The sequence below is a fragment of the Physeter macrocephalus genome, chromosome 21 (assembly GCF_002837175.3).
Source record: "Physeter macrocephalus isolate SW-GA chromosome 21, ASM283717v5, whole genome shotgun sequence".
In the NCBI taxonomy this organism is placed as follows: domain Eukaryota; kingdom Metazoa; phylum Chordata; class Mammalia; order Artiodactyla; family Physeteridae; genus Physeter; species Physeter macrocephalus.
This window is the reverse complement of record NC_041234.1, coordinates 101,500,887-101,509,776: the sequence shown is the minus strand read 5'-3', so window position 1 is coordinate 101,509,776 and position 8,890 is coordinate 101,500,887.

Here is an 8,890-nt window from a genome sequence, read left to right as displayed (position 1 = left end):
AAGGCTTCTCCCACCTCAGGAACTCTGCAACCAACTGACCTGAGACTCCACAATGAACCAGTTACACGATGCGAAACACGGACCCCGAAAACCTGCCACCCGTCTAAGCTTTCTTCAAAGAGCTCTCGCGGCCCTGGTCTCCTTGTGGGCCCTCTGGGATGAGGCTGAGCCAGCAGCTGGAGGAAGGGAGAACAGGGTCTGGGGCTGGCACAGCAGCCGACCCTTGACTCCGATGGGCAGGCCCAGAACAGACAGACTTTCCCCAGGGGGAGCCCGGATGATGCCCGCAGCAAAGTTGCTGGGGAAGAGCATCCCCCCACCCCGACCCACCCCAAAAGAGCCAAGCAAAGTTTTGTGACTACGACAGAGGTAAGAACACTGGAAAGGAAGGCTGGAGACCTGTGTCTAAGTCCCAGCACTCCCACTGAGTGACCCAGCTAGATGACAACCTCTCTGGGCGTGTCCTCAGGTGTAAGGTGATGGTGGCGCCTCCCTCGCAGGGCTGCAGGACAAGGCGGTGGGATCCTGTCGGCTAAGCTGTGGGCTCCAGGCCCCCTTGTACCATTCACTTGCTGTGGAACTTGGAGTAGGTCTCCTAATTTCTCTGTGATTGATCTGTAAGAAACCGAAGAATGTTTTTAACTATCTGAAAGCAGGTATTAAATGGAAATAGAAAGAGTTTTTTAACTGAAAGCAGAGGGCTGGTCTGTATGTTCTCTCAAGGTCCCTTCCTGTTCTGTGTTTCCATGATTTAAAAACAAAACAAAATACCAACAAAAACTTGGAACTGGAGAAGGGAGCCGAATGCCAGGGAGGCCGCTTTCTGAACCACTCCCTCAACAAGCCAAACAAAACTGAGGTTATTCCGTCCCCTGGTGGACCCCTCTACCACTGCAGTCACTGCCAGTGCCGGCTAGGTTTCAGGAGATCTAGAATCACTTACGGTCATTCACCCATTCATTCGTGCCTCACACATGAATTGAGGGCACCGCTCTGGGCCAAGCTCTACGCTGTACACTGTGGGTACAAAGGTGAATCACGCTAGGACCCCTCCTTGAAGGGGACTTGTTATGATGTGATTTCTTTTGTCATCTTCTGTGAAACGCATAGGATCTAAGTTATGTTCAGCTCTGTTAAGTAGTTTAAATGGAGTCACAGTGGCCAATGTGAACTTCCATATTAGTGGTTTTGAAACATCTGGTATAGGACTCCTAGTGTTTTAGAGTGTCTTAAATCAAAGAGTGTTACTTTAGATAAGAAGTTTGTTTGGCAACGTCCACAAAAAAACTTCACTGGAACAGGAGCAACTGATAGAGACGAGACGCCCTGGTGCATAACTGTCACACCCTACTGATGGACTCCTTACAAAGGGGCCACTGAGCCGAGGGACTTGAAGGCTCCTTGATAGAGGACCAGCTCCACACTGCTGGGAGCTGCTCAGAGGGTTGGGGCCCAAGGCCCTGTTGGAGCAGAGGGTGACTCCTGCTCATACTTGTCATGAGACCCATGTCTGGACCAGAGATTGTTGCTTATGCAGAGATGTCTCCTTCCTGGACTCCTCCTTGGAGTGCTTCCTTACCTCCCCTTTCTATTTTCCCTACTCTGACCAACCTGTGTTGAGTGCTAACTGGGTGCAATAAACTGAGTGATTCATGAATTAAATATTGGCTATGTTTTCTATATCTCTAATCCTGTGGTTCTTACCTGGCCTCACTGCTGGGCCTTGGTTACAGGGCTGCAGTCTAGCAGGACAGACAGACACACAGAGAGATCATTTTGATACAGCTAAATAAGGGCTCTGTTAAAGGTCACTACGTATGGCTTGGGGAGAGGCAGGGGACATGTCAGGAAGAGCTTGGCAAGAAGAGGTGGTAGTTGAGTTTGATGACTGACTTGGCATTCTTTAAGGGCCTTCTGGACAGAGATGGGTGTCTGAAGGCACAGGGCATATGTAAGGGACAACAGAACGTTTCATACGCTGGGGCCACAGTGTGGGTTGGGGGCACAGTGGGAGATGAAGTTGAGAGCTGGCTGGTGGTCAGGGTGTAGGGGTTCTTGTGCGCCACGTGGATGGCTTGGATCCCATCCCTGGGTGATTGGGAATCCTTGAAGGGCTTTGAGCAGGGTACTGACATGGTTAGATGTGAATTTCTGTGAGTTCATTCTGGCTGCTTTGTAGAGAATGGGCTGTAGGACGGTAAGGCTGGTAAAGCTCTTGGGAGGGTTGCCAGATTTAAAAACAAATCAAAAGAAAAAAAATAAACCAGGATGCCTGCTGAAATTGACATTTTAGATAGAGAACAATTTTTAGTATAATTCTATCCCAAATACTGTACGGGATATACAAAAAAATTATTGTTGGTGTATCTGAAATTCAAATTTAACTGGGTATCTCATATTTTATCTGGAAGCCGTATCTCAGAGTCATCAAGGAGAGATGATGGAGGCTTGAACTAGAGTAGAGGCAGTAGAATTGGATAGAAGTGGAAAATTCAAGAAGTATTCTGAGATAGAAATGGAAGCACTTGGGGACGACGTGGATGAGGGAAAACGAGAGGGACATGTCAAACATCACACCCAGTCTCAGTTTGGGCTGCTTGCTCTGTGTCGGGTCCTCTAACCGCACCCCATACCAACCACCACACACATCGAGGTCAAGGGTCCTTGCTAAAGCCTCCCTGAGAACTCCTGACACCAGGAGCCAAGACATGCTGCAGACCCCCGTCTGCAGCTCCTTCGCTTCCATACCTGCTTGGCTCTGCATTTTGGTCTCACCCCTTGTTCGGTCCAGCTAATCAGCCACGGGCTGATGCCTGGAGTCCAGCCAGGGCCGCTTTAGGCCTCTGTTCTTTGCCTCTCTGCTCCACGCTTTACAACGGCTGGCATGGGGTGCCCAGCCCAGGCCTCCATGGCCGGCCAGGACAGATCTTTCCCGCCAGGGAGGAAAATCCCAAACATTTCCAGAAGGCCACATGTTTCCCTAACGGCTTTCTCACCCACAGAAGACTGGGACTGGAATGGTGGCCTGGCTTCTTGGAGCTTCTTGTGAGCCGACGGTGCCTCCCAGTGGTCACACAGCGCAGTGCAGGCTGAGGTGAGACGGGACACTGGTGTTTGGACTGGTTTCCAGGGAGATCTTTACACTCCGGACCTCTCCCCTGGCAGGGCACAGGGGTCCTGCCCCTGCTGGTGGCCACCCAGCAGGGGTTCTGTTGGCCCACCTCAGCTCTCATGGATTTAAACAGCACATCTGTTTGGTGGAGCTGCTGGTAGACAGGTGGCCCAAGATGACATCCGAAGAATTGAACAACTAGGCCCTGAAGTCTCTGTTCTTGGCAGAACTCAGGAAGATGCTCCGAGTTGAAAGGGTCAGAGTCCCTTAAATCCCCAGCCTTCCATATTTGATAGAAACCACCCCACAAATAAAGGTAGCTGTGCTTCAGGATCCCCTTCCCCATACCTGCCTGTGGAGGGTGGGTGGGTCTCGCAGATGGGTTCCTTACGGTGCACATGCTGCCAGCCGGACAGCGGGCCTGGCTGCCGTAGAGGGTGGCTGCCCAGCTCTCCAGCACGCCACTGCCCTCTCTGGGGTCACAGCCAGTCAGAAAGAAACTAGCAAACGTCCGACCCACTCTCTCTTCCACACCAGAGCCTGTGAGTATGTGGCCAGAGCCAAGGTTCTGGGCCCCAAGCAGAGGAGCTGAGAGACGTGGGGCCTCAGATGACCTCGCGGGCTGGAGTGCAAGGCTGGTCTGGAGGAATTGAGAATGTCTTCTGAGGAGCCCGGCTCCAGAAATGCCTGGGGAACACCCCAGGCTGTGGCGCGGAGGGTGAGGTGACCGCGGACCCAGCGCTATCTGGCTGGAGATGGTGAACTACCCCCTAGGAATGGCACACCCTCTGCTTTCCAGCAGGTTTGGGCCATCAGCCTCTGCCATGGCCTCCGGGGGCCCTGGTCTCTATTTTCCAGGGCCCAGGACTTTGGAGAAATGTGCAACTTATCATGTGCCTCGTGTGTAAAATGGGAATAACAATAATGTTCACCTCAAAGCTACATGAGTTAGTACATGTTTTGTTGCTTTTATTAAGGTGAATACTTTTCAGAGTCTGAGATTGAGTCTCTGCAAGGATCTAGACACCAGCTCGGGTCTGAAGTGCCTCAAGGTCTCTCCCTTTCCCTTCCTCGCTGGGTCTTCCAGTTGTCCACTTGAAAAATGAAACAGGAATTGTTCCATCTTTTCCATGGGCTGTGAGTCTCTCAGAATGAGGATCTCTGGAGGTTCTGTGGATCGGGGCGGGTTGTCGGGGGAGACCATGGTCATGGTCATTGAGTTGTGCAGCATTCCAGTTATCTTCCAGTAAAAAATGAACAACAGTTTGCCTGACCTCCGGGGCTGAGGGGCTGTGGTCTGCCTGCAACATCAAGATATGCTCTGGAGGCTTCACCTTATGTGAGCCACCAGCCTACTCCATCCTAGACAGTTGCTTTAGTCCCACTTCCTGGTCGGCACTGAGAGATATGAATGTGGGAGGCCCAAGGTGGCCACCTTCTCTTCAGGCAAAGGGCCCACCTGCTGCAGACCAGCTCCATCAATGCGAATTCCTTGCTGTCACTGGGTTTCACAAGGCATCAGTCACCATTCGTATCTCCGACCTGACCACCCGGCCAATGACCTCCTCAGGCAGGGGAAGAATTTCTCAGTCTCTGATGAGGACCATTTGTCTTGGTTTAGTTGTGAAGTTTGGATCCGGCTGTATGGTGTCCCAACACGGCTTATCAAAGCCTAAACACTAGAATCGCGCTCAGCACGAGGGAGATGCTCACGCAGGGGGAAGCACGTGGGCACTGAGATTGAGGGAACAGCAGACTCATGACTCCCATGTATGTCATGCTCATTCGAGCTATGTGCTCATTGAGTGGTAGGGGGTGAAATCGCTGCACAAAACAGTGATTTTTATCTCTCTTTCTGGTCTGAGCACTTCTATGTTAATTCCTGCAAGTTAAACACCATGTGATATGTACTTACCATCAGGGCCAACCTCCAGGTTTGTGGGTGCTTTGCTAACGGGCCCCAGCCTCGAGAGGTGGTGGGCTCAGATCACCACAGTCTAGAGCACGGGTCAGCAAGTATTTTCTGTAAAGGGTCAGATTTACATATTTTAGACTTTGTGGGCCATATGGTCTCTGTCGGCAGCCACAAAGCAGCCATAGACACTACGTAAAGAAGTGAGCATGACTGCGTTCCAATAAAACTTTATTGGCAAAAACAGATGATGGGCTGGATTTGGCCCTTGGGCTATGTAGTTTGCCAACCCTTGAGTGCAAATGAGGCGTAATTCTATAAGACTTCTCCAGAGGTGAATTACGAATCAGTCACACAGGAGAGTGCCCTATGAAATATAGGGTCGTCGAGGGTCTTCGTGGACATCTTAAATGGGCCTGTGTAGCTGGGTACGTGGGCAGGGCATCTACCTTGGGTCCCTCAAAGGTATGTCCTATGCCCATCCTTCATAGAGCCGGCCATCTTGGCATTCTGGGTCTCCTAGACTGTGGCTGGATTAAGTCTAAATCTCAACCAGGTATAGGGATATATGTACACATATAGCTGATTTACTTTGTTATACAGCATAAACTAACACATCATTGGGAAGCAATTATACTCCAATAAAGATGTTAAGAAAAATTCTCAACCAGGGCCATTGCACATAGGTAACTGCCCCTTGACTATGCCAGACTGTGTTAGCTCACTGGCTGATGCTAAGCACACCACTAGCCAACCCTGGGCCACCCCTCGCCTCGCCTGTCTAAGGAGAGAAGGGAAGTGAGGATTGCCAGGGTGGGACGGTGCTGCCATTCATGGAAGGCACAGGAAGAGGAGGTTTATGTGGTACGATGAGTTCGGTTTGGGGTGTATTGATTTTAAGGTGGCTGTGGGACATCCCAGTGGACGTATCCAGCAGGTAGGTTCCTACAAGCATTCATATACCTAAATTCAACTCTGCTCACGCTGCCAAAGAAAGAGACAAAATGACAATGGAAAGGATTCTAGTGATTCTACCTCCCCTTCGGCCAAGCAAGCATGTGTTCTGGAATGCATGTGAGACGAAGAGGTGGGTTTGGTGGGTCTGCTGTTTCTTCAGCGGGTCTCAGTTCTCCCATGCCTGTCATGGTAGGACCATCTCCCTGGGCTGAGGATGGGCTGTGCATTTAAAGATGCCATTGTACGTGGTGTGTGTGTGGGGGGGGGGTGTGCATGCGCGTGTGGGCATTTAAAGATGCCATTGTACGTGGTGTGTGTGTGTGGGGGGGGGGTGTGCATGCGCGTGTGTGTACGTACACACGCATGAGCATGCCATGCTTTCTGGGAACATTATTTCACTTTGGGGGTATTTTTCTGGGTATATTCAATTTTTGCCTAAAGTAACTGACTGTAGAATATAGACCTGAATGGACTGTGACACCACTGTAAATAGAAGTAGAAGGTGGCGGGGAACAACACTGCTTTGGAGAGTCTGGGGATTCACTAGCTCGTAGGTGGCAGATGGAGGAGGGAGTGGGGTTTGCAGAGCGAGGCTAGAGAGTAAGGATGTGCTGTCTTTTAGCAGCGGGGCAGGGAGGACGCTGAACCTGCGATGGAGCCTGAGACCGAGCGGTGGGTGAGTTGGAAGGGAGTATTCCAGCAGAAGGGCTGGAATGCTGCTGAGAGGTGGGAGAAGCTGAGGGCTGAGAAATGACCTTCGGCTTTGGCGACACAGAGGTTTCTGGTGACCTTGGTGAGAGCAGTGTCAGAGGGAGGGGCCAGGAAGCAGGGAGGGGTGAGTGGAGGCGAGAAAGTGGGCACAGAGGGTGAAGAGGACTCTTTCAAGAAGTGTGGCTGCAGGGGGCAGGGGGACAGATTGGTAAAGCAGAAAGGTTTCCATCCTTCAGCTGCAACTCCTTTGTATCACGTCATCTAGTTGGTGGGGGTGAGCTTAGGAATTCTGTCCATTTCTGCCAGCATCTCATTTGCCTCCAAGACCCTTGCCCGAAAGAGCCTAGTTTGCTAGGGCTGCCCTAGCAAAGGACCCCAGACTGGGTGGTTAATTGTCTCATAGTCCTGGAGGCTGGAAATCTGAGATCAAGGCTCTAGCAGGGTTGGTTCCTGCCGAGGCTGTGAGGGAGCATCTGTTCCAGGCTCTCCTCCAGCTTCTGGTCATCTGCTGGCCATCTTTGGCATTCCAGGGCTTGTCGATGCATCACCTGGATCTCCAACATCATTTTCACATGGCGTTCTCCCTGTATGCGTGTCTCTGTGTCCAAATTTCTCCCTTTTGTAAGGACATCGTTATGTGGGAGGAAGGCCCACCCTACTCCAGTGTGACCTCATCTTACTTAATTACATCTGCAATGACCCTATTTCCAAATAAGGTCATGTTCACAGGTACCTGGGATTAGGACTCTAAAATATGAATTTGTTGGGGGGAGGGGCACAATTCAACCAATAACCAGCCTTTTGGTCTCCTTTCTTTCCACTTCCTCTCCAATTTTCTGGCCAGAGATCATCCTGTTCCTCCCCATCCATGTCTCTGCATCCCCCTCCTCTGGCTGCCTCACCACCTCCATCACTCCTTCCCAGCTGACCCCTCTGTAGATAAGATCTAACTCCTCAGCTTGCAGTGACCCATTTACCTCCCCACTCTTGGGACCTTAACACCTCACTTACACCAATGGACAGATCATCCAAACAGAAAATTAACAAGGAAACACAAGCTTTAAATGACACAATAGACCAGATAGATTTAATTGATATTTATAGGACCTTCCCATTCTCCAGGATAGATCACATCTTGGGTCACAAATCAAGCCTCAGTAAATTTAAAAAAACTGAAATCATATCAAGCGTCTTTTCTGACCACAACGCTATGAGATTAGAAATCACTTACAGGGGAAAAAACATAAAAAACACAAACACATGGAGCAGATAGAAGATTCCATCCAAAAGCAGCAGACTACACATTCTTTTCAAATGCACATGGAACATTCTCCAGGATAGATCACATGCTAGGCCACAGAACAAACCTTACTAAATTTGAGAAAACTGAAATCATATCGAGGATTTTTTGTGACCACAACACTATGAGACTAAAAAAACAACTACAAGAAAAAAACTACAAAAAAATCACAAATAGGCAGAGGCTAAACAATATGCTACTAAACAGCTAATGAATCACTGAAGAAATCAAACAGGAAATAGAAAAATACTTGGAGACAAATGAAAACGAAAACAAAATGATCCAAAATCTATGGGACACAGCAAAAGCAGTTCAAAAAGAGAAGTTTACAGCAATACAAGCTTACCTCAGGAAACGATAGCAAAGATCAATAAAACTAAAAGCTGGTTCTTTGAGAAGATAAACAAAATTGATAAACCATTAGCCAGACTCATCAAGAAAAAGAGAGGACTCAAATCAATAAAATTAGAAATGAACAAGGAGATACAACAGACACCGCAGAAATACAAAGCATCCTAAGAGACTACTGTAAGCAAATCTAGGCCAATAAAATGGACAACCTGGAAGAAATGGACAAATTCTTAGAAAGGTATCACCTTCCAAGACTGAACCAGGAAGAAACAGAAAATGTGAGCAGACAAATCACAAGTAATGAAATTGAAACTGTGATTAAAAATCTTCCAACAAACAAAAGTCCAGGACCAGATGGCTTCACAGGTGAATTCTATCAAACATTTAGAGAAGAGCTAACACCTATCCTTCTCAAACTCTTCCAAAATATAGCAGAGGGAGGAACACTCCCAAACTCATTCTATGAGGCCAGCATCACCCTGATACCAAAACCAGACAAAGATACTACAAAAAAAAAGAAAATTACAGACCAATATCACTGCTGAAT